This window comes from Mustelus asterias, unplaced genomic scaffold, assembly GCF_964213995.1.
Source record: "Mustelus asterias unplaced genomic scaffold, sMusAst1.hap1.1 HAP1_SCAFFOLD_145, whole genome shotgun sequence".
NCBI classification, from domain to species: domain Eukaryota; kingdom Metazoa; phylum Chordata; class Chondrichthyes; order Carcharhiniformes; family Triakidae; genus Mustelus; species Mustelus asterias.
Window position 1 is genome coordinate 931,972 of NW_027590170.1, and position 23,536 is coordinate 955,507.

General features: G+C 42.2%; 8 non-coding genes across 8 annotated transcripts; all 8 read left to right on the forward strand.

The window, feature by feature from the left end:
- The first annotated feature begins 5,934 nt into the window (after positions 1-5,934).
- Positions 5,935-6,007, forward strand: trnav-aac (transfer RNA valine (anticodon AAC)). The gene has a single exon. It is a non-coding gene; the product is annotated as a tRNA-Val (tRNA).
- A 1,387-nt stretch (positions 6,008-7,394) lies between these two features.
- Positions 7,395-7,467, forward strand: trnav-aac (transfer RNA valine (anticodon AAC)). Its single transcript has one exon. It is a non-coding gene; the product is annotated as a tRNA-Val (tRNA).
- Positions 7,468-8,616: 1,149 nt separating this feature from the next.
- trnav-aac (transfer RNA valine (anticodon AAC)) lies at positions 8,617-8,689 on the forward strand. The gene has a single exon. It is a non-coding gene; the product is annotated as a tRNA-Val (tRNA).
- A 1,389-nt stretch (positions 8,690-10,078) lies between these two features.
- On the forward strand, positions 10,079-10,151 carry trnav-aac (transfer RNA valine (anticodon AAC)). Its single transcript has one exon. It is a non-coding gene; the product is annotated as a tRNA-Val (tRNA).
- Positions 10,152-12,762: 2,611 nt separating this feature from the next.
- On the forward strand, positions 12,763-12,835 carry trnav-aac (transfer RNA valine (anticodon AAC)). The gene has a single exon. It is a non-coding gene; the product is annotated as a tRNA-Val (tRNA).
- Positions 12,836-14,224: 1,389 nt separating this feature from the next.
- On the forward strand, positions 14,225-14,297 carry trnav-aac (transfer RNA valine (anticodon AAC)). The gene has a single exon. It is a non-coding gene; the product is annotated as a tRNA-Val (tRNA).
- Positions 14,298-15,670: 1,373 nt separating this feature from the next.
- trnav-aac (transfer RNA valine (anticodon AAC)) lies at positions 15,671-15,743 on the forward strand. The gene has a single exon. It is a non-coding gene; the product is annotated as a tRNA-Val (tRNA).
- A 1,148-nt stretch (positions 15,744-16,891) lies between these two features.
- trnav-aac (transfer RNA valine (anticodon AAC)) lies at positions 16,892-16,964 on the forward strand. The gene has a single exon. It is a non-coding gene; the product is annotated as a tRNA-Val (tRNA).
- The last annotated feature ends 6,572 nt before the right edge of the window (positions 16,965-23,536 follow it).

Below are 23,536 nucleotides of genomic sequence, written 5' to 3' on the forward strand. Positions count from 1 at the left end.
ACCCTCAAATGCTTTCTGTGAAATAAGAAACGCTTTTTTTTGACGCACTGACAGGAAAGTTCGATTTTGACACCGAACACTTATTCACATCTCGTTCAGTCTACAACAGAATTTAATGGGCTTATAGGTGTAGACTAATATGGTTAATCGCCATCTGAAATATCTGACAGTAGTGTGTGCTCAAAAAGACAGATACAAGTCATACTGTAAGTGAACTCGAGGAAATGGCGCACATTTCACAGAAGAATCTTTTTAAAATCGTTTTCATCACTGAGAAATAGGAAAAGCCACTCAGACAGATGAGGGAATCAAGACTCAGCGCGGATCTACTGGACTTTCCGATAAACGTCCAGAAGTTAAGCGCATGAACGTTTCACGCCCGTAATAAAAAAGGCTCAACTGTCACGAACAGATCATTCTTGATTCTCCTCCATTTAAATGCAGTTGACTTTGTTTAAAAGCTGACCAGAGTCAATCTCAAATTTGCGATCTGTATTACCCGGTGATTCGCTTCGTCCTGTTGGTCAGTTATGTTTGCAATTCAGTGATGTTCAATTTCAGAGATATTCAATTCATAATGAAGACATATGTTTTAAATAATGCATCGATATTAAATAATGAAACAAATACTGTGTACAATTGTACAATGAGCTTTGATAAAGTGCCATCTGGATTCGAAACATCCGCCCTTTTCACTCCTTACAGGTGCTGCCAGACATTGGGAGATTTTGCTGCATTTTCTCTTTTGTCATCCGCAGTAATTTGCTTTTATTACTGAGTACAATTGATTGAGATGATTCGAAGAAAAATGAAAATGATGCATGAACGAATGGGCAGAAATCATTGCTCCCTTAGATATTTGCCAGATGAACGATTTTGAACTTTGATGTTCGGGATAAGTCGCAGAATCAGATTGAAAGTAACGGTTATCTTCCTGAATTCAGTGACAATGGGCTCTCAGTCTCACCATCGGAACCTGCAGCATCACAGCGTAGTTGAACATTGCAGACAGGCAGATTTGCTCCACTGCTATTCAAGCAGTTTCTGGAGTGTAGTGGTTATCACGTTCGCCTAACACGCGAAAAGTCCGTGGTTCGAAACCAGGCAGAAACATGCATTAAGCTTCCTCATGTCGTGGAAGGGAAAATTGCTTGTTTTCAGTTCGTTGCTCATCATTATCCGAGCCTCGATGTGAAAGGCATGTTATCATTAAGCTGTTTCTGTGGTGTCGTGGTTATCACATTCGCCTAACACGTGGAAAGTCACCGGTTCGAAACCAGGCAGAAACATAGGGTAGCGCAGTGGCACAGCAGTTAAGACTGCTGCCTCAAGGCGCCAGGGTCCCAGGTTCGATTCCCTGTTTGGATCACTGTCTGAGAGGAGTCTGCATCTTCTCCCCGTGTCTGCATGGGTTTCCTCCGGGTGCGCCGGTCTCCTCCCACAGTCTGAAAGACATGCTGGCATCACCCTCAAATGCTTTGTGTGAAATAAGAAACGTTTTTTTTGACGCACTGACAGGAAATTTCGATTTTGACACCGAGCACTTATTCGCAACTCGTTCAGTCTACAGCAGAATTTAATGGGTTTATAGGTGCAGACTAATATGGTTAATCAGCATCTGAAATATCTGACAGTAGTGTGTGCTCAAAAAGACAGATACAAGTCATACTGCAAGTGAACTAGAGGAAATGACGCACATTTCACACAAGATCTATTTTTAAATCGTTTTTCATCACTGCGAAACAGGAAAAGCCACTCCAAGACAGATGAGGGAATCGAGGCTCAGTGCGGATCTACTGGACTTTCCGGGAAAGGTCAGGAAGTTATGCGCCTAAATGTTTCAGGCCCATAATTAAAAAGGCTCAAGTGTCACGAACAGATAATTCTTGATTTTTCTCCATTTAAATGCAGTTGACTCTGTTTAAAAGCTGACGACAGTCAATCTCAAATTTGCGATCTGTATTTCCCGGTGATTCGATTCGTTCTGTTGGGCAGTTTTGTTTGCAATTCAGTGATGTTCAATTTCAGAGATATTCAATTCATAATGAAGACATATATGTTAAATAACGCATTGATATTAAATATTGAAACAAATACTGTGTACAATTGTACAATAAGCTTTGATAAAGTGTCATCTGGACTCGAAACGTCCGCCCTTTTCACTCCTTACAGGTGCTGCCAGACATTGGGAGATTTTGCAGCATTTTCTCTTTTCTCATCCGCAGTAATTTGCTTTTATTACTCAGTACAATTGATTGAGATGATTCGAAGAAAGATGAAGATGATGCATTAACGAATGAGCAGAAATCATTGCTCCCTTAGATATTTGCCAGAAGAACGGTTTTGAATTTTGATGTTCGGGATAAGTCGGACAATCAGATTGAAAGTAACGGTTATCTTCCTGAATTCAGTGACATGGGCTCTCAGTCTCACCATCGGAACCTGCAGCATCACAGCGTAGTTGAACATTGCAGACAGGCAGATTTGCTCCAGTGCAATGACAGCTGTTTCTGTAGTGTAGTGGTTACCACATTCACCTAACACGCGAAAGGTCTCTGGTTCGAAACCAGGCAGAAACGTTCATTGAGCTTCCTCATGTCGCGTAAGGGAAAATTGATTGATTTTTGTTTGTTCCGAATCATAAAACGAGCCTCGATGTTCACGGCATGTTATCATTGCTCTGACGTCACCCTCAAATGCTTTCTGTGAAATAAGAAACGCTTTTTTTTGACGCACTGACAGGAAAATTCGATTTTGACACCGAACACTTATTCGCATCTCGTTCAGTCTACAACAGAATTTAATGGGTTTATAGGTGCAGACTAATATGGTTAATCGCCATCTGAAATATCTGACAGTAGTGTGTGCTCAAAAAGACAGATACAAGTCATACTGTAAGTGAACTCGAGGAAATGGCGCACATTTCACAGAAGAATCTTTTTAAAATCGTTTTCATCACTGAGAAATAAGACCATAAGACCATAAGACATAGGAGCGGACGTAAGGTCATTCGGCCCATCGAGTCCACTCCACCATTCAATCATGGTTGATTTCAACTCCATTTACCCGCTCTCTCCCCATAGCCCTTAATTCCTCGAGAAATCAAGAATTTATCAATTTCTGTCTTGAAGACGCTCAACGTCTCGGCCTCCACAGCCCTCTGTGGCAATGAATTCCACAGACCCACCACTCTCTGGCTGAAGAAATTTCTCCTCATCTCTGTTCTAAAGTGACTCCCTTTTATTCTAAGGCTGTGCCCCCGCGTCCTAGTCTCCCCTGTTAATGGAAACAACTTCCCTACGTCCATCCTATCTAAGCCGTTCATTATCTTGTAAGTTTCTATCAGATCTCCCCTCAACCTCCTAAACTCCAATGAATATAATCCCACGATCCTCAGACGTTCATCGTATGTCAGGCCTACCATTCCTGGGATCATCCGTGTGAATCTCCGCTGGACCCGCTCCAGTGCCAGTATGTCCTTCCTGAGGTGTGGGGCCCAAAATTGCTCACAGTACTCCAAATGGGGCCTAACCAGTGCTTTATAAAGCCTCAGAAGTACATCCCTGCTTTTGTATTCCAAGCCTCTTGAGATAAATGACAACATTACATTTGCTTTCTTAATTACGGACTCAACCTGCAAGTTTACCTTTAGAGAATCCTGGACTAGGACTCCCAAGTCCCTTTGCACTTTAGCATTATGAATTTTGTCACCGTTTAGAAAATAGTCCATGCCTCTATTCTTTTTTCCAAAGTGTACGACCTCGCACTTGCCCACGTTGAATTTCATCAGCCACTTCTTGGACCACTCTCCTAAACTGTCTAAATCTTTCTGCAGCCTCCCCACCTCCTCAATACTACCTGCCCCTCCACCTATCTTTGTATCATCGGCAAACTTGGCCAGAATGCTCCCAGTCCCGTCATCTAGATCGTTAATATATAAAGAGAACAGCTGTGGCCCCAACACTGAACCCTGCGGGACACCACTTGTCACCGGTTGCCATTCTGAGAAAGAACCTTTTATCCCAACTCTCTGCCTTCTGTCTGACAGCCAATCGTCAATCCATGTTAGTACCTTGCCTCGAATACCATGGGCCCTTATTTTACTCAGCAGTCTCCCGTGAGGCACCTTGTCAAAGGCCTTTTGGAAGTCAAGATAGATAACATCCATTGGCTCTCCTTGGTCTAACCTATTTGTTATCTCTTCAAAGAACTCTAACAGGTTTGTCAGGCACGACCTCCCCTTACTAAATCCATGCTGACTTGTCTTAATCCGACCCTGCACTTCCAAGAATTTAGAAATCTCATCCTTAACGATGGATTCTAGAATTTTGCCAACAACTGAGGTTAGGCTAATTGGCCTATAATTTTCCATCTTTTTTCTTGTTCCCTTCTTGAACAGTGGGGTTACAACAGCGATTTTCCAATCCTCTGGGACTTTCCCTGACTCCAGTGACTTTTGAAAGATCATAACTAACGCCTCCACTATTTCTTCAGCTATCTCCTTTAGAACTCTAGGATGTAGCCCATCTGGGCCCGGAGATTTATCAATTTTCAGACCTTTTAGTTTCTCTAGCACTTTCTCCTTTGTGATGGCAACCATATTCAACTCTGCCCCCTGACTTTCCTGAATTGTTGGGATATTACTCATGTCTTCTACTGTGAAGACTGACGCAAAGTACTTATTAAGTTCCTCAGCTATTTCCTTGTCTCCCATCACTAGATTACCAGCGTCATTTTGGAGCGGCCCAATGTCTACTTTTGCCTCCCGTTTGTTTTTAATGTATTTAAAGAAACTTTTACTATCATTCCTAATGTTACTGGCTAGCCTACCTTCATATTTGATCCTCTCCTTCCTTATTTCTCTCTTTGTTATCCTCTGTTTGTTTTTATAGCCTTCCCAATCTTCTGACTTCCCACTACTCTTTGCCACATTATAGGCTCTCTCTTTTGCCTTGATGCATTCCCTGACTTCCTTTGTCAGCCATGGCTGCCTAATCCCCCCTCTGATAACCTTTCTTTTGTTTGGGATGAACCTCTGCACTGTGTCCTCAATTACTCCCAGAAACTCCTGCCATTGCTGTTCTACTGTCTTTCCCATTAGGCTCTGCTTCCAGTCGATTTTTGTCAGTTCCTCCCTCATGCGCCTGTAATTACCTTTATTTAACTGTAGGAATAGGAAAAGCCACTCAGACAGATGAGGGAATCGAGACTCAGTGCGGATCTACTGGACTTTCCTGTAATCGACCGGAATTTATGCGCCTGAATGTTTCACGCCCGTAATAAAAAAGGCTCAACTGTCACGAACAGATCATTCTTGATTCTCCTCCATTTAAATGCAGTTGACTTTGTTGAAAAGCTGACCAGAGTCAATCTCAAATTTGTGATCTGTATTACCCGGTGATTCGCTTCGTTCTGTTGGTCAGTTATGTTTGCAATTCAGTGATGTTCAGTTTCAGAGATATTCAATTCATAATGAAGACATATGTGTTAAATAAGGCATGGATATTAAATATTGAAAGAAATACTGTGTACAATTGTACAATGAGCTTTGATAAAGTGCCATCTGGATTCGAAACGTCCGCCCTTTTCACTCCTTACAGGTGCTGCCAGACATTGGGAGATTTTGCAGCATTTTCTCTTTTGTCATCCGCAGTAATTTGCTTTTATTACTGAGTACAAATGATTGAGATGATTCGAAGAAAAATGAAAATGATGCATTAACGAATGGGCAGAAATCATTGCTCCCTTAGATATTTGCCAGAAGAACGGTTTTGAATTTTGATGTTCGGGATCAGTCGTACAATCAGATTGAAAGTGACGGTTATCTTCCTGAATTCAGTCACATGGGCTCTCAGTCTCACCATCGGAACCTGCAGCAACACAGCGTAGTTGAACATTGCAGACAGGCAGATTTGCTCCACTGCTCTTCCAGCTGTTTCTGTAGTGTAGTGGTTATCACGTTCGCCTAACACGCGAAAAGTCCCTGGTTCGAAACCAGGCAGAAACATTCATTAAGCTTCCTCATGTCGTGGAAGGGAAAATTGCTTGTTTTCAGTTCGTTGCTCATCATTCTCCGAGCCTCGATGTGAAAGGCATGTTATCATTAAGCTGTTTCTGTGGTGTCGTGGTTATCACATTCGCCTAACACGTGGAAAATCATCGGTTCGAAACCAGGCAGAAACATAGGGTAGCACAGTGGCACAGCAGTTAAGACTGCTGCCTCAAGGCGCCAGGGTCCCAGGTTCGATTCCCTGTTTGGATCACTGTCTGCGCGGAGTCTGCATCTTCTCCCCGTGTCTGCATGGGTTTCCTCCGGGTGCGCCGGTCTCCTCCCACAGTCTGAAAGACATGCTGGCATCACCCTCAAATGCTTTGTGTGAAATAAGAAACGTTTTTTTTGACGCACTGACAGGAAATTTCGATTTTGACACCAGCACTTATTCGCATCTCGTTCAGTCTACAGCAGAATTTAATGGGTTTATAGGTGCAGACTAATATGGTTAATCAGCATCTGAAATAACTGACAGTAGTGTGTGCTCAAAAAGACAGATACAAGTCATACTGCAAGTGAACTAGAGGAAATGACGCACATTTCACACAAGATCTATTTTTAAATCGTTTTTCATCACTGAGAAACAGGAAAAGCCACTCAGACAGATGAGAGAATCGAGGCTCAGTGCGGATCTACTGGACTTTCCGGGAAAGGTCCGGAAGTTATGCGCCTAAATGTTTCAGGCCCATAATTAAAAGGTCAAGTGTCACGAACAGATCATTCTTGATTTTTCTCCATTTAAATGCAGTTGACTTTGTTTAAAAGCTGACGATAGTCAATCTCAAATTTGCGATCTGTATTTCCCGGTGATTCGATTCGTTCTGTTGGGCAGTTTTGTTTGCAATTCAGTGATGTTCAATTTCAGAGATATTCAATTCATAATGAAGACATATATGTTAAATAACGCATTGATATTAAATAGTGAAACAAATACTGTGTACAATTGTACAATAAGCTTTGATAAAGTGTCATCTGGACTCGAAACATCCGCCCTTTTCACTCCTTACAGGTGCTGCCAGACATTGGGAGATTTTGCAGCATTTTCTCTTTTCTCATCCGCAGTAATTTGCTTTTATTACTGAGTACAAATGATTGAGATGATTCGAAGAAAGATGAAGATGATGCATTAACGAATGAGCAGAAATCATTGCTCCCTTAGATATTTGCCAGAAGAACGGTTTTGAATTTGATGTTCGGGATAAGTCGTACAATCAGATTGAAAGTAACGGTTATCTTCCTGAATTCAGTCACATGGGCTCTCAGTCTCACCACCGGAACCTGCAGCATCGCAGCGTAGTTGAACATTGCAGACAGGCAGATTTGCTCCAGTGCAATGACAGCTGTGTCTGTAGTGTAGTGGTTATCACATTCGCCTAACCCGCGAAAGGTCCCTGGTTCGAAACCAGGCAGAAACGCTCATTGAGCTTCCTCATGTCGCGTAAGGGAAAATTGATTGTTTTTTGTTTGTTCCTCATCATTCTCCGAGCCTCGATGTTCACGGCATGTTATCATTGCTCTGACGTCACCCTCAATTGCTTTCTGTGAAATAAGAAACGCTTTTTTTTGACGCACTGACAGGAAAGTTCGATTTTGACACCGAACACTTATTCGCATCTCGTTCAGTCTACAGCAGAATTTAATGGGTTTACAGGTGCAGACTAATATGGTTAATCGCCATCTGAAATATCTGACAGTAGTGTGTGCTCAAAAAGACAGATACAAGTCATACTGTAAGTGAACTCGAGGAAATGGCGCACATTTCACAGAAGAATCTTTTAAAAATCGTTTTCATCACTGAGAAATAGGAAAAGCCACTCAGACAGATGAGGGAATCGAGACTCAGTGCGGATCTACTGGACTTTCCTGTAATCGGCCGGAATTTATGCGCCTGAATGTTTCACGCCCGTAATAAAAAAGGCTCAACTGTCACGAACAGATCATTCTTGATTCTCCTCCATTTAAATGCAGTTGACTTTGTTGAAAAGCTGACGATAGTCAATCTCAAATTTGCGATCTGTATTTCCCGGTGATTCGCTTCGTCCTGTTGGTAAGTTATGTTTGCAATTCAGTGATGTTCAGTTTCAGAGATATTCAATTCATAATGAAGACATATGTGTTAAATAAGGCATGGATATTAAATATTGAAAGAAATACTGTGTACAATTGTACAATGAGCTTTGATAAAGTGCCATCTGGATTCGAAACATCCGCCCTTTTCACTCCTTACAGGTGCTGCCAGACATTGGGAGATTTTGCAGCATTTTCTCTTTTGTCATCCGTAGTAATTTGCTTTTATTACTGAGTACAATTGATTGAGATGATTCGAAGAAAAATGAAAATGATGCATTAACGAATGGGCAGAAATCATTGCTCCCTTAGATATTTGCCAGAAGAACGGTTTTGAATTTTGATGTTCGGGATAAGTCGCACAATCAGATTGAAAGTGACGGTTATCTTCCTGAATTCAGTGACAATGGGCTCTCAGTCGAACCATCGGAACCTGCAGCAACACAGCGTAGTTGAACATTGCAGACAGGCAGATTTGCTCCACTGCTATTCCAGCTGTTTCTGTAGTGTAGTGGTTATCACGTTCGCCTAACACGCGAAAAGTCCCTGGTTCGAAACCAGGCAGAAACATTCACTAAGCTTCCTCATGTCGTGGAAGGGAAAATTGCTTATTTTCAGTTCGTTGCTCATCATTATCCGATCCTCGATGTGAAAGGCATGTTATCATTAAGCTGTTTCTGTGGTGTCGTGGTTATCACATTCGCCTAACACGTGGAAAGTCACCGGTTCGAAACCAGGCAGAAACATAGGGTAGCGCAGTGGCACAGCAGTTAAGACTGCTGCCTCAAGGCGCCAGGGTCCCAGGTTCGATTCCCTGTTTGGATCACTGTCTGAGAGGAGTCTGCATCTTCTCTCCGTGTCTGCATGGGTTTCCTCCGGGTGCGCCGGTCTCCTCCCACAGTCTGAAAGACATGCTGGCATCACCCTCAAATGCTTTCTGTGAAATAAGAAACGCTTTTTTTGACGCACTGACAGGAAATTTCGATTTTGACACCAGCACTTATTCGCATCTCGTTCAGTCTACAGCAGAATTTAATGGGTTTATAGGTGCAGACTAATATGGTTAATCAGCATCTGAAATAACTGACAGTAGTGTGTGCTCAAAAAGACAGATACAAGTCATACTGCAAGTGAACTAGAGGAAATGACGCACATTTCACACAAGATCTATTTTTAAATCGTTTTTCATCACTGAGAAACAGGAAAAGCCACTCAGACAGATGAGAGAATCGAGGCTCAGTGCGTATCTACTGGACTTTCCGGTAAAGGTCCGGAAGTTATGCGCCTAAATGTTTCAGGCCCATAATTAAAAGGCTCAAGTGTCACGAACAGATAATTCTTGATTTTTCTCCATTTAAATGCAGTTGACTTTGTTGAAAAGCTGACGATAGTCAATCTCAAATTTGCGATCTGTATTTCCCGGTGATTCGATTCGTTCTGTTGGGCAGTTTTGTTTGCAATTCAGTGATGTTCAATTTCAGAGATATTCAATTCATAATGAAGACATATGTGTTAAATAAGGCATGGATATTAAATATTGAAAGAAATACTGTGTACAATTGTACAATGAGCTTTGATAAAGTGCCATCTGGATTCGAAACATCCGCCCTTTTCAGTCCTTACAGGTGCTGCCAGACATTGGGAGATTTTGCAGCATTTTCTCTTTTGTCATCCGCAGTAATTTGCTTTTATTACTGAGTACAATTGATTGAGATGATTCGAAGAAAAATGAAAATGATGCATTAACGAATGGGCAGAAATCATTGCTCCCTTAGATATTTGCCAGAAGAACGGTTTTGAGTTTTGATGTTCGGGATAAGTCGTACAATCAGATTGAAAGTGACGGTTATCTTCCTGAATTCAGTGACATGGGCTCTCAGTCTCACCATCGGAACCTGCAGCATCACAGCGTAGTTGAACATTGCAGACAGGCAGATTTGCTCCAGTGCAATGGTAGCTGTTTCTGTAGTGTAGTGGTTATCACATTCGCCTAACACGCGAAAGGTCCCTGGTTCGAAACCAGGCAGAAACACTCATTGAGCTTCCTCATGTCGCGTATGGGAAAATTGATTGATTTTTGTTTGTTCCTAATAATTATACGAGCCTCGATGTTAACGGCATGTTATCATTGCTCTGACATCACCCTCAAATGCTTTCTGTGAAATAAGAAACGCTTTTTTTTGACGCACTGACAGGAAAATTCGATTTTGACACCGAACACTTATTCGCATCTCGTTCAGTCTACAACAGAATTTAATGGGTTTATAGGTGCAGACTAATATGGTTAATCGCCATCTGAAATATCTGACAGTAGTGTGTGCTCAAAAAGACAGATACAAGTCATACTGTAAGTGAACTCGAGGAAATGGCGCACATTTCACAGAAGAATCTTTTTAAAATCGTTTTCATCACTGAGAAATAGGAAAAGCCACTCAGACAGATGAGGGAATCAAGACTCAGCGCGGATCTACTGGACTTTCCTGTAATCGGCCGGAATTTATGCGCCTGAATGTTTCACGCCCGTAATAAAAAAGGCTCAACTGTCACGAACAGATAATTCTTGATTCTCCTCCATTTAAATGCAGTTGACTTTGTTTAAAAGCTGACGATAGTCAATCTCAAATTTGCGATCTGTATTTCCCGGTGATTCGATTCGTTCTGTTGGGCAGTTTTGTTTGCAATTCAGTGATGTTCAATTTCAGAGATATTCAATTCATAATGAAGACATATATGTTAAATAACGCATTGATATTAAATATTGAAAGAAATACTGAGTACAATTGTACAATAAGCTTTGATAAAGTGTCATCTGGACTCGAAACATCCGCCCTTTTCACTCCTTACAGGTGCTGCCAGACATTGGGAGATTTTGCAGCATTTTCTCTTTTCTCATCCGCAGTAATTTGCTTTTATTACTGAGTACAAATGATTGAGATGATTCGAAGAAAGATGAAGATGATGCATTAACGAATGAGCAGAAATCATTGCTCCCTTAGATATTTGCCAGAAGAAGGATTTTGAATTTTGATGTTCGGGATAAGTCGTACAATCAGATTGAAAGTGACGGTTATCTTCCTGAATTCAGTCACATGGGCTCTCAGTCTCACCATCGGAACCTGCAGCATCACAGCGTAGTTGAACATTGCAGACAGGCAGATTTGCTCCACTGCTCTTCCAGCTGTTTCTGTAGTGTAGTGGTTATCACGTTCGCCTAACTACGCGAAAGGTCCCTGGTTCGAAACCAGGCAGAAACATTCATTAAGCTTCCTCATGTCGTGGAAGTGAAAATTGCTTGTTTTCAGTTCGTTGCTCATCATTATCCGAGCCTCGATGTGAAAGGCATGTTATCATTAAGCTGTTTCTGTGGTGTCGTGGTTATCACATTCGCCTAACACGTGGAAAGTCACCGGTTCGAAACCAGGCAGAAACATAGGGTAGCACAGTGGCACATCAGTTAAGACTGCTGCCTCAAGGCGCCAGGGTCCCAGGTTCGATTCCCAGTTTGGATCACTGTCTGCGCGGAGTCTGCATCTTCTCCCCCTGTCTGCATGGGTTTCCTCCGGGTGCGCCGGTCTCCTCCCACAGTCTGAAAGACATGCTGGCATCACCCTCAAATGCTTTGTGTGAAATAAGAAACGTTTTTTTTGACGCACTGACAGGAAATTTCGATTTTGACACCAGCACTTATTCGCATCTCGTTCAGTCTACAGCAGAATTTAATGGGTTTATAGGTGCAGACTAATATGGTTAATCAGCATCTGAAATATCTGACAGTAGTGTGTGCTCAAAAAGACAGATACAAGTCATACTGCAAGTGAACTAGAGGAAATGACGCACATTTCACACAAGATCTATTTTTAAATCGTTTTTCATCACTGAGAAACAGGAAAAGCCACTCAGACAGATGAGAGAATCGAGGCTCAGTGCGGATCGACTGGACTTTCCGGTAAAGGTCCGGAAGTTATGCGCCTAAATGTTTCAGGCCCATAATTAAAAGGCTCAAGTGTCACGAACAGATAATTCTTGATTTTTCTCCATTTAAATGCAGTTGACTTTGTTTAAAAGCTGACGATAGTCAATCTCAAATTTGCGATCTGTATTTCCCGGTGATTCGATTCGTTCTGTTGGGCAGTTTTGTTTGCAATTCAGTGATGTTCAATTTCAGAGATATTCAATTCATAATGAAGACATATATGTTAAATAACGCATTGATATTAAATATTGAAAGAAATACTGAGTACAATTGTACAATAAGCTTTGATAAAGTGTCATCTGGACTCGAAACATCCGCCCTTTTCACTCCTTACAGGTGCTGCCAGACATTGGGAGATTTTGCAGCATTTTCTCTTTTCTCATCCGCAGTAATTTGCTTTTATTACTGAGTACAAATGATTGAGATGATTCGAAGAAAGATGAAGATGATGCATTAACGAATGAGCAGAAATCATTGCTCCCTTAGATATTTGCCAGAAGAAGGATTTTGAATTTTGATGTTCGGGATAAGTCGTACAATCAGATTGAAAGTGACGGTTATCTTCCTGAATTCAGTCACATGGGCTCTCAGTCTCACCATCGGAACCTGCAGCAACACAGCGTAGTTGAACATTGCAGACAGGCAGATTTGCTCCACTGCTCTTCCAGCTGTTTCTGTAGTGTAGTGGTTATCACGTTCGCCTAACACGCGAAAAGTCCCTGGTTCGAAACCAGGCAGAAACATTCATTAAGCTTCCTCATGTCGTGGAAGGGAAAATTGCTTGTTTTCAGTTCGTTGCTCATCATTATCCGAGCCTCGATGTGAAAGGCATGTTATCATTAAGCTGTTTCTGTGGTGTCGTGGTTATCACATTCGCCTAACACGTGGAAAGTCACCGGTTCGAAACCAGGCAGAAACATAGGGTAGCACAGTGGCACAGCAGTTAAGACTGCTGCCTCAAGGCGCCAGGGTCCCAGGTTCGATTCCCAGTTTGGATCACTGTCTGAGAGGAGTCTGCATCTTCTCCCCGTGTCTGCATGGGTTGCCTCCGGGTGCGCCGATCTCCTCCCACTGTCTGAAAGACATGCTGGCATCACCCTCAAATGCTTTGTGTGAAATAAGAAACGTTTTTTTTGACGCACTGACAGGAAATTTCGATTTTGACACCAGCACTTATTCGCATCTCGTTCAGTCTACAGCAGAATTTAATGGGTTTATAGGTGCAGACTAATATGGTTAATCAGCATCTGAAATATCTGACAGTAGTGTGTGCTCAAAAAGACAGATACAAGTCATACTGCAAGTGAACTAGAGGAAATGACGCACATTTCACACGAGATCTATTTTTAAATCGTTTTTCATCACTGAGAAACAGGAAAAGCCACTCAGACAGATGAGGGAATCGAGGCTCAGTGCGGATCTACTGGACTTTCCGGTAAAGGTCCGGAAGTTATGCGCCTAAATGTTTCAGGCCCATAATTAAAAGGCTCAAGCGTCACGAACAGATCATTCTTGATTTTTCTCCATTTAAATGCAGTTGACTTTGTTTAAAAGCTGACGATAGTCAATCTCAAATTTGCGATCTGTATTTCCCGGTGATTCGATTCGTTCTGTTGGGCAGTTTTGTTTGCAATTCAGTGATGTTCAATTTCAGAGATATTCAATTCATAATGAAGACATATATGTTAAATAACGCATTGATATTAAATATTGAAAGAAATACTGAGTACAATTGTACAATGAGCTTTGATAAAGTGTCATCTGGACTCGAAACATCCGCCCTTTTCACTCCTTACAGGTGCTGCCAGACATTGGGAGATTTTGCAGCATTTTCTCTTTTCTCATCCGCAGTAATTTGCTTTTATTACTGAGTACAAATGATTGAGATGATTCGAAGAAAGATGAAGATGATGCATTAACGAATGAGCAGAAATCATTGCTCCCTTAGATATTTGCCAGAAGAAGGATTTTGAATTTTGATGTTCGGGATAAGTCGTACAATCAGATTGAAAGTGACGGTTATCTTCCTGAATTCAGTCACATGGGCTCTCAGTCTCACCATCGGAACCTGCAGCATCACAGCGTAGTTGAACATTGCAGACAGGCAGATTTGCTCCACTGCTATTCCAGCTGTTTCTGTAGTGTAGTGGTTATCACGTTTGCCTAACACGCGAAAGGTCCCTGGTTCGAAACCAGGCAGAAACATTCATTAAGCTTCCTCATGTCGTGGAAGGGAAAATTGCTTGTTTTCAGTTCGTTGCTCATCATTATCCGAGCCTCGATGTGAAAGGCATGTTATCATTAAGCTGTTTCTGTGGTGTCGTGGTTATCACATTCGCCTAACACGTGGAAAGTCACCGGTTCGAAACCAGGCAGAAACATAGGGTAGCACAGTGGCACATCAGTTAAGACTGCTGCCTCAAGGCGCCAGGGTCCCAGGTTCGATTCCCAGTATAGATCACTGTCTGCGCGGAGTCTGCATCTTCTCCCCGTGTCTGCATGGGTTTCCTCCGGGTGCGCCGGTCTCCTCCCACAGTCTGAAAGACATGCTGGCATCACCCTCAAATGCTTTGTGTGAAATAAGAAACGTTTTTTTTGACGCACTGACAGGAAATTTCGATTTTGACACCAGCACTTATTCGCATCTCGTTCAGTCTACAGCAGAATTTAATGGGTTTATAGGTGCAGACTAATATGGTTAATCAGCATCTGAAATATCTGACAGTAGTGTGTGCTCAAAAAGACAGATACAAGTCATACTGCAAGTGAACTAGAGGAAATGACGCACATTTCACACAAGATCTATTTTTAAATCGTTTTTCATCACTGAGAAACAGGAAAAGCCACTCAGACAGATGAGAGAATCGAGGCTCAGTGCGGATCGACTGGACTTTCCGGTAAAGGTCCGGAAGTTATGCGCCTAAATGTTTCAGGCCCATAATTAAAAGGCTCAAGTGTCACGAACAGATAATTCTTGATTTTTCTCCATTTAAATGCAGTTGACTTTGTTTAAAAGCTGACGATAGTCAATCTCAAATTTGCGATCTGTATTTCCCGGTGATTCGATTCGTTCTGTTGGGCAGTTTTGTTTGCAATTCAGTGATGTTCAATTCATAATGAAGACATATATGTTAAATAACGCATTGATATTATATATTGAAACAAATACTGTGTACAATTGTACAATAAGCTTTGATAAAGTGTTATCTGGACTCTAAACGTCCGCCCTTTTCGCTCCTTACAGGTGCTGCCAGACATTGGGAGATTTTGCAGCATTTTCTCTTTTCTCATCCGCAGTAATTTGCTTTTATTACTGAGTACAATTGATTGAGATGATTCGAAGAAAGATGAAGATGATGCATTAACGAATGAGCAGAAATCATTGCTCCCTTAGATATTTGCCAGAAGAACGGTTTTGAATTTTGATGTTCGGGATAAGTCGTACAATCAGATTGAAAGTAACGGTTATCTTCCTGAATTCAGTGACATGGGCTCTCAGTCTCACCATCGGAACCTGCAGCATCACAGCGTAGTTGAACATTGCAGACAGGCAGATTTGCTCCTGTGCAATGACAGCTGTTTCTGTAGTGTAGTGGTTATCACATTCGCCTAACACGCGGAAGGTCCCTGGTTCGAAACCAGGCAGAAATGTTCATTGAGCTTCCTCATGTCGCGTAAGGGAAAATTGATTGATTTTTGTTTGTTCCTCATCATTATACGAGCCTCGATGTTAACGGCATGTTATCATTGCTCTGACGTCACCCTCAATTGCTTTCTGTGAAATAAGAAACGCTTTTTTTTGACGCACTGACAGGAAAGTTCGATTTTGACACCAGCACTTATTCGCATCTCGTTCAGTCTACAGCAGAATTTAATGGGTTTATAGGTGCAGACTAATATGGTTAATCGCCATCTGAAATATCTGACAGTAGTGTGTGCTCAAAAAGACAGATACAAGTCATACTGTAAGTGAACTCGAGGAAATGGCGCACATTTCACAGAAGAATCTTTTAAAAATCGTTTTCATCACTGAGAAATAGGAAAAGCCACTCAGACAGATGAGGGAATCGAGACTCAGTGCGGATCTCCTGGACTTTCCTGTAATCGGCCGGAATTTATGCGCCTGAATGTTTCACGCCCGTAATAAAAAAGGCTCAACTGTCACGAACAGATCATTCTTGATTCTCCTCCATTTAAATGCAGTTGACTTTGTTGAAAAGCTGACCACAGTCAATCTCAAATTTGCGATCTGTATTTCCCGGTGATTCGCTTCGTCCTGTTGGTCAGTTATGTTTGCAATTCAGTGATGTTCAGTTTCAGAGATATTCAATTCATAATGAAGACATATGTGTTAAATAAGGCATGGATATTAAATATTGAAAGAAATACTGTGTACAATTGTACAATGAGCTTTGATAAAGTGCCATCTGGATTCGAAACATCCGCCCTTTTCACTCCTTACAGGTGCTGCCAGACATTGGGAGATTTTGCAGCATTTTCTCTTTTGTCATCCGTAGTAATTTGCTTTTATTACTGAGTACAATTGATTGAGATGATTCGAAGAAAAATGAAAATGATGCATTAACGAATGGGCAGAAATCATTGCTCCCTTAGATATTTGCCAGAAGAACGGTTTTGAATTTTGATGTTCGGGATAAGTCGCACAATCAGATTGAAAGTGACGGTTATCTTCCTGAATTCAGTGACAATGGGCTCTCAGTCTAACCATCGGAACCTGCAGCAACACAGCGTAGTTGAACATTGCAGACAGGCAGATTTGCTCCACTGCTATTCAGATTGTTTCTGTAGTGTAGTGGTTATCACGTTCGCCTAACACGCGAAAGGTCCCTGGTTCGAAACGAGGCAGAAACATTCATTAAGCTTCCTCATGTCGTGGAAGGGAAAATTGCTGGTTTTCATTTCGTTGCTCATCATTATCCGAGCCTCGATGTGAAAGGCATCTTATCATTAAGCTGTTTCTGTGGTGTCGTGGTTATCACATTCGCCTAACACGTAGAAAGTCACCGGTTCGAAACCAGGCAGAAACATAGGGTAGCACAGTGGCACAGCAGTTAAGACTGCTGCCTCAAGGTCCCAGGTTCGATTCCCAGTTTGGATCACTGTCTGCGCGGAGTCTGCATCTTCTCCCCGTGTCTGCATGGGTTTCCTCTGGGTGCGCCGGTCTCCTCCCACAGTCTGAAAGACATGCTGGCATCACCCTCAAATGCTTTCTGTGAAATAAGAAACGTTTTTTTTGACGCACTGACAGGAAATTTCGATTTTGACACCAGCACTTATTCGCATCTCGTTCAGTCTACAGCAGAATTTAATGGGTTTATAGGTGCAGACTAATATGGTTAATCAGCATCTGAAATATCTGACAGTAGTGTGTGCTCAAAAAGACAGATACAAGTCATACTGCAAGTGAACTAGAGGAAATGACGCACATTTCACACAAGATCTATTTTTAAATCGTTTTTCATCACTGAGAAACAGGAAAAGCCACTCAGACAGATGAGGGAATCGAGGCTCAGTGCGGCTCTACTGGACTTTCCGGTAAAGGTCCGGAAGTTATGCGCCTAAATGTTTCAGGCCCATAATTAAAAGGCTCAAGTGTCACGAACAGATAATTCTTGATTTTTCTCCATTTAAATGCAGTTGACTTTGTTTAAAAGCTGACGATAGTCAATCTCAAATTTGCGATCTGTATTTCCCGGTGATTCGATTCGTTCTGTTGGGCAGTTTTGTTTGCAATTCAGTGATGTTCAATTTCAGAGATATTCAATTCATAATGAAGACATATGTGTTAAATAACGCATTGATATTAAATATTGAAACAAATACTGTGTACAATTGTACAATAAGCTTTGATAAAGTGTCATCTGGACTCGAAACGTCCGCCCTTTTCACTCCTTACAGGTGCTACCAGACATTGGGAGATTTTGCAGCATTTTCTCTTTTCTCATCCGCAGTAATTTGCTTTTATTACTGAGTACAATTGATTGAGATGATTCAAAGAAAGATGAAGATGATGCATTAACGAATGGGCAGAAATCATTGCTCCCTTAGATATTTGCCAGAAGAAGGATTTTGAATTTTGATGTTCGGGATAAGTTGTACAATCAGATTGAAAGTAACGGTTATCTTCCTGAATTCAGTCACATGGGCTCTCAGTCTCACCATCGGAACCTGCAGCAACACAGCGTAGTTGAACATTGCAGACCGGCAGACTTGGTCCCCATGGCTGTTCCGTGTGTCTGGATGAAGAACTGGTTGTTGAAGGTGAAGACATTGTGGTCCAGGATGAAGCGGATGAGTTGTAAAATTGCCTCATAAGAACAGCATATGGCGCTCGACTCATCGATCAACAGTTCCGACCCGGCACAGCAAAAAACCGCACCGACCTCCTCAGAAGACAAACACAGGACATGGTGGACAGAGTACCCTTCGTCGTCCAGTACTTCCCCGGAGCGAAGAAGCTACGGCATCTCCTCCAGAGCCTTCAACATGTCATTGATGAAGACGAACATCTCGGCAAGGCCATCCGCACACCCCCACTTCTTGCCTTCAAACAACCGCGCAACCTCAAACAGACCATTGTCCACAGCAAACTACCCAGCCTTCAGGAGAACAGTGACCACGACACCACACACCCTGCCACAGCAACCTCTGCAAGATGTGCCGGATCATCGACACGGATGCCATCATCTCACGTGAGAACACCATCCACCAGGTACACGGTACCTACTCTTGCAACTCGGCCAATGTTGTCTGCCTGATACGCTGCAGGAAAGGATGTCCCGAGGCATGGTACATTGGGGAAACCATGCAGACGCTCCGACAACGGGTGAATGAACACCGCTCGACAATCAACAGGCAAGACTGTTCTCTTCCTGTTGGGGAGCACTTCAGCAGTAACGGGCATTCAGCCTCTGATCTTCAGGTAAGCGTTCTCCAAGGTGGCCTTCACGACACACAACAGCGCAGAGTCACTGAGCAGAAACTGATAGCCAAGTTCCGCACACATGAGGACGGCCTAAACCGGGATGTTGGATTTATGTCACATTATCAGTAACCCCCACAGCTTACCTCCTGGACTTGCGGGCTGTCCTGTCTGGAGACAATACACATCTCTTTAACCTGTGTTTAATGCTTCCTCCACCCACATTGTCTGTATCTTTAAGATCTGGTTGGCTGTAGGGATTCGCATTCTAATCAGTATTCTGTAACTTGATTTTGTATCTCTGTGCCCTGTTTGAGAGCACATTTCCACTCCACCTGACGAAGGAGCAGCACTCCGAAAGCTAATGGTATTTGCTACCAAATAAACCTGCTGGACTTTAACCTGGTGTTGTTAAAACTCTTACTGTAATCAGGACAATAACCAGAGACAGACAGCAGCCCCATAGTTCCAGTCTGAACACCAGGAACAGAGATAGTGACCAATGTCTGCATAACACCTGGAAATGGAGAAGTTGAAACAGTCAGTGGACTGTTATGAGGTCTCTCCGCCCATTTTTACATTTTCAAACATTCGCTTCCTCGAGAAGGGAATCGTGATTTTTCATAAGTGATCAGAGAGCGCTCTCCCGTGGACAGCAATGCCGCACATTGGAAACAGATACACACACGGCCACCTGCAAAGACTGACACATATCCAGGTAATGGAATCATAGAATCATAGAATTTGTACAGTACAGAAAAATGCCATTCGGCCCACTGATATGTACCGATCGCAAGCCTCCCAGGCCCTATTCCCGTAACCTCATACATTTACTCTGCCAATCCCCCTGACACTAGGGTCAATTTAGCATGGCCAATCAAACTAACCTGCACATCTTTGGACCGTGGGAGGAAACCGGAGCACCCAAGGAAACCCACGCAGACACAGGGAAAGCAGATACACACACGGCCACGTGCAAAGACCAACACGTGTAAGGATATATAACCACATAGATATATGCCCAGACACTGACATCAATTCTAACGTCCCTCGTTATAAATCCAGAATTATTCTGTAGATTTCTGACACATTAGTTTGAGTTGCTAACTATGAAAATACATGAATAACTCCAACTCCGTGTTCACTAGAAGCCTCGTATACCGCACAGAATCAACAAAAGCATAGACACAGGGACAAGTAAACACAGTGATCGATTCTCAAACTGATCGACTCAAACATAGACACACAGACAATCACTGAGGAAGATAAACAAACAGATTAACACAGCCACTGACACACTCAAGAGAAGTGCACTCATTGACAATGTCAAAAACCCACTAGCTCCAGAGTAACTTTCTGAACTGGAATTCCCTGGGGTCATGTCAGTGCGGCAATATCATGTTAGATATTCATTGCGATGGAACTGTCCATTTTAACAACAGGAACTGCCAGAAATCTATTTCTCATCAATGGTGATCATTAATTGATGACTCAACAGTGGACACATTTGGAGAATAAGCAATAATGGGTGTATTTATTTTTACAGCCAAACACATTCTGGATGTGTCCATATCATGTTTAAAGTTTATTTACTAATGTCACAAGTAGGATTACGTTAATACGGCAATGAAGTTACTGTGAAAATCCCCTAGTCGCCATACTCCGCCGCCTGTTCAGGTACACTAAGGGAGAAATGTAGCATGGCAATGCACCTAACCAGCACGTCTTTCAGACTGTGGGAGGAAACTGGAGCAAATTCACACAGACACAGGAAGAACGTGCAAACTCCACTCAGACCCAAGCCAGGAATCGAACCCGAGTCCCTGGCGCTGTGAGGCAGCAGTGTGCCATTGTGCCACCATAGAATCATAGAAACCCTACAGTACAGAAAGAGGCCATTCGACCCATCGAGTCTGTACCGACCACAATCCCACCCAGGCCCTACCCCCATATCCAACCCACTAATCCCTCTAACCTACGCATCTCAGGACACTAAGAGGCAACTTTAGCATGGCCAATCAACCTAACCCGCACATCTTTGGACTGTGCCACCCCGTGTGCAGTCGGTGTAGGTAAGACAGATTCCCCACCCATTCTCGAGGTTGCCAGATCGGATGTTCGGGACACAGGAGGACAACACAAGGAGACTGCTTCAGGTATAGGTGATTCATTCTCCTCTGTTATATTCCATACTCTGTGGAAAGTTGTGGAGTTAATATTATATATAAATAAGAAATAATGAGGAGATGCTTTATCCGATTAAACCCGTTTTGTAAATTCGATTTGAAATCAAGTGCATAAATGAATATATGCTTACATTGAAAACTATATTGGGAAGCTATATCCAATACTTCATGCCATTGGGTCAGTGAAACGTTGTTACCTAACGCAAACTGTACATGGATTCCACAGAAACTCCTTCTTCAAATGGGGATTGGACAATGACTTGAAAGGGAGAAAAATCAGCTTCATGGAATGAGAGGAGGAAATTGAAATGAGAACAAAGAACAGTGCAGAACAGGAACAGGCCCTTCGGCCCACCAAGCCCGCACCGACACGTCAGTTTGGTAGCTCGTCATAAAATAATTGGCATAGGCATGGTGGGTCGAAGGGACTCTTATTGTTCTCTGCCATTGCCAACCATTTTCAATCATTACAACAATCTGAAGTCCCTCTCTGCTTCAAGAAGACGACCATCATCCCGGTACCTAAGAAAAATCAAGCAGCGTGTCTTAATAACTATCGGCCGGTGGCTCTGACATCCATCATGATGAAGTGCTTTGAAAGGTTTGTCATGGCACGAATCAATTCCAGCCTCCCGGACCACCTGGATCCACTACAGTTGCCTACCGCCGCAACAGGTCCACAGCAGACGGAATTTCCCTGGCCTTGCACTCAACCCTGGATCACCGAGACAACAAGGACAGACTCCTATTTATTGACTACAGCTCAGACTTCAACAAGTAAAGAATTAGGGAAAACCACTCAGACAGTTGAGGAAATCGAGATTCTGTGCGGATCTACTGGACTTTCCTACAGCTGAACAGGATTTAGATGCCTGAGTGCTTCACACACAGAATAAAGAGGGATCAAGTATAACAACAGATCATTCTTAAATCTATTCCCTTTAAAGATATTTGATTTTGTTCAAAAGCTGATTGTGGTCAATCTCAATGAAGCACCGTGACATGTGTATTACCCAGTGACTCGATTCCTTTTGTTGGTCAGTCATGTTTGCAATTCAATGTTGCCTATTTCGGAGATATTTCATTCAGAATGAGGAGATATGTAATTAATAAAAATATATTAATATTAAACATTGAACAGCGAACAAATATTGGATAGAACTGGTTGAAATTATTCGAAGGAAGATGAGAATGATGCATTAATGATTGAGCAGAAACCATTGCTCCCTTAGATATTTACCGGACGACCGCTTATAAAGGTTGAAGTTCAAGATGAGTTGAGAAATCAGGTTGAAAGAAACGGTTTTTTTTTTGTATTAAGTGACATGGGCTCTCAGTATAACCATTGGAGCCTGCAGCAACACAGTCGAGTTGAACATTGTGATCATGCCAATTGGTGGCACTATGCTGTCAATTGTTTCTGTAGTGTAGTGGTTATCACGTTTCCCTCACACGCGAAAGGTCCCCGGTTCAAAACCTGGCAGAAGCTTTTATTGAAATTATTCATTTCGTATGAGGGAAGTTTTGCATGGTTTCAGTTGTTGCTGAACATGATCTGAATCTCGATGTTGCAGCCATGTTATCTTTGGTCTGACCTCGGCCTCAAATGCTCTCAGCAAAATCAGAAATGCTGTATTTTAAGACGCAATGAGGAAATAAATGTTTGTACTTTGACACCGTGCGCATATTAGCAACTTGTTCAGTCCATAACAGAATTTAATGGATTTATAAATGCAGACTCACATAGTTAATCACCATCTGAAACATGTGTAATAGTCGTGTGTGCTCATAAACACAGACAGAAGTGAAAGTGTAACTGAACTTGAGGAAATGGCGCACATTTCCCGGAAGCATATTTTTAAAATTGTTCTTCATAATAAAGAAATGGGAAAAAAATCACTCAGGCAGATGAGTAAATCGAAACTCAGTGTAGATCTGCTGGACTTTTCTATAGATGAATGGGATTTAGGCGCCAGAATGTTTCACACGCAGAATAAAGAGGGATTAAGTATAACCAGCAGATCATTATTAAATCTTTTTCCTTGAAAGATATTTGATATTGTTTAAAAGCTGACTGTCTCAAATAAGCACCATGGGGTGTGTATCACCCAGTGACTCGATTTCTTTTATTGGTCAGTCATGTTTGCAATGCACTGTTGCATATTCCTGAGATATTCAACTCAGAATGAAGATGCATGTATTAAATACATGTATTCATATTTAATATTGAATAACGAAACAAATATTGAGTAACTAGCCAACGTTTCGAGTTTGGATGACCCTTCATCAGAGCTAAGGGCAAAGAAAATCAGACA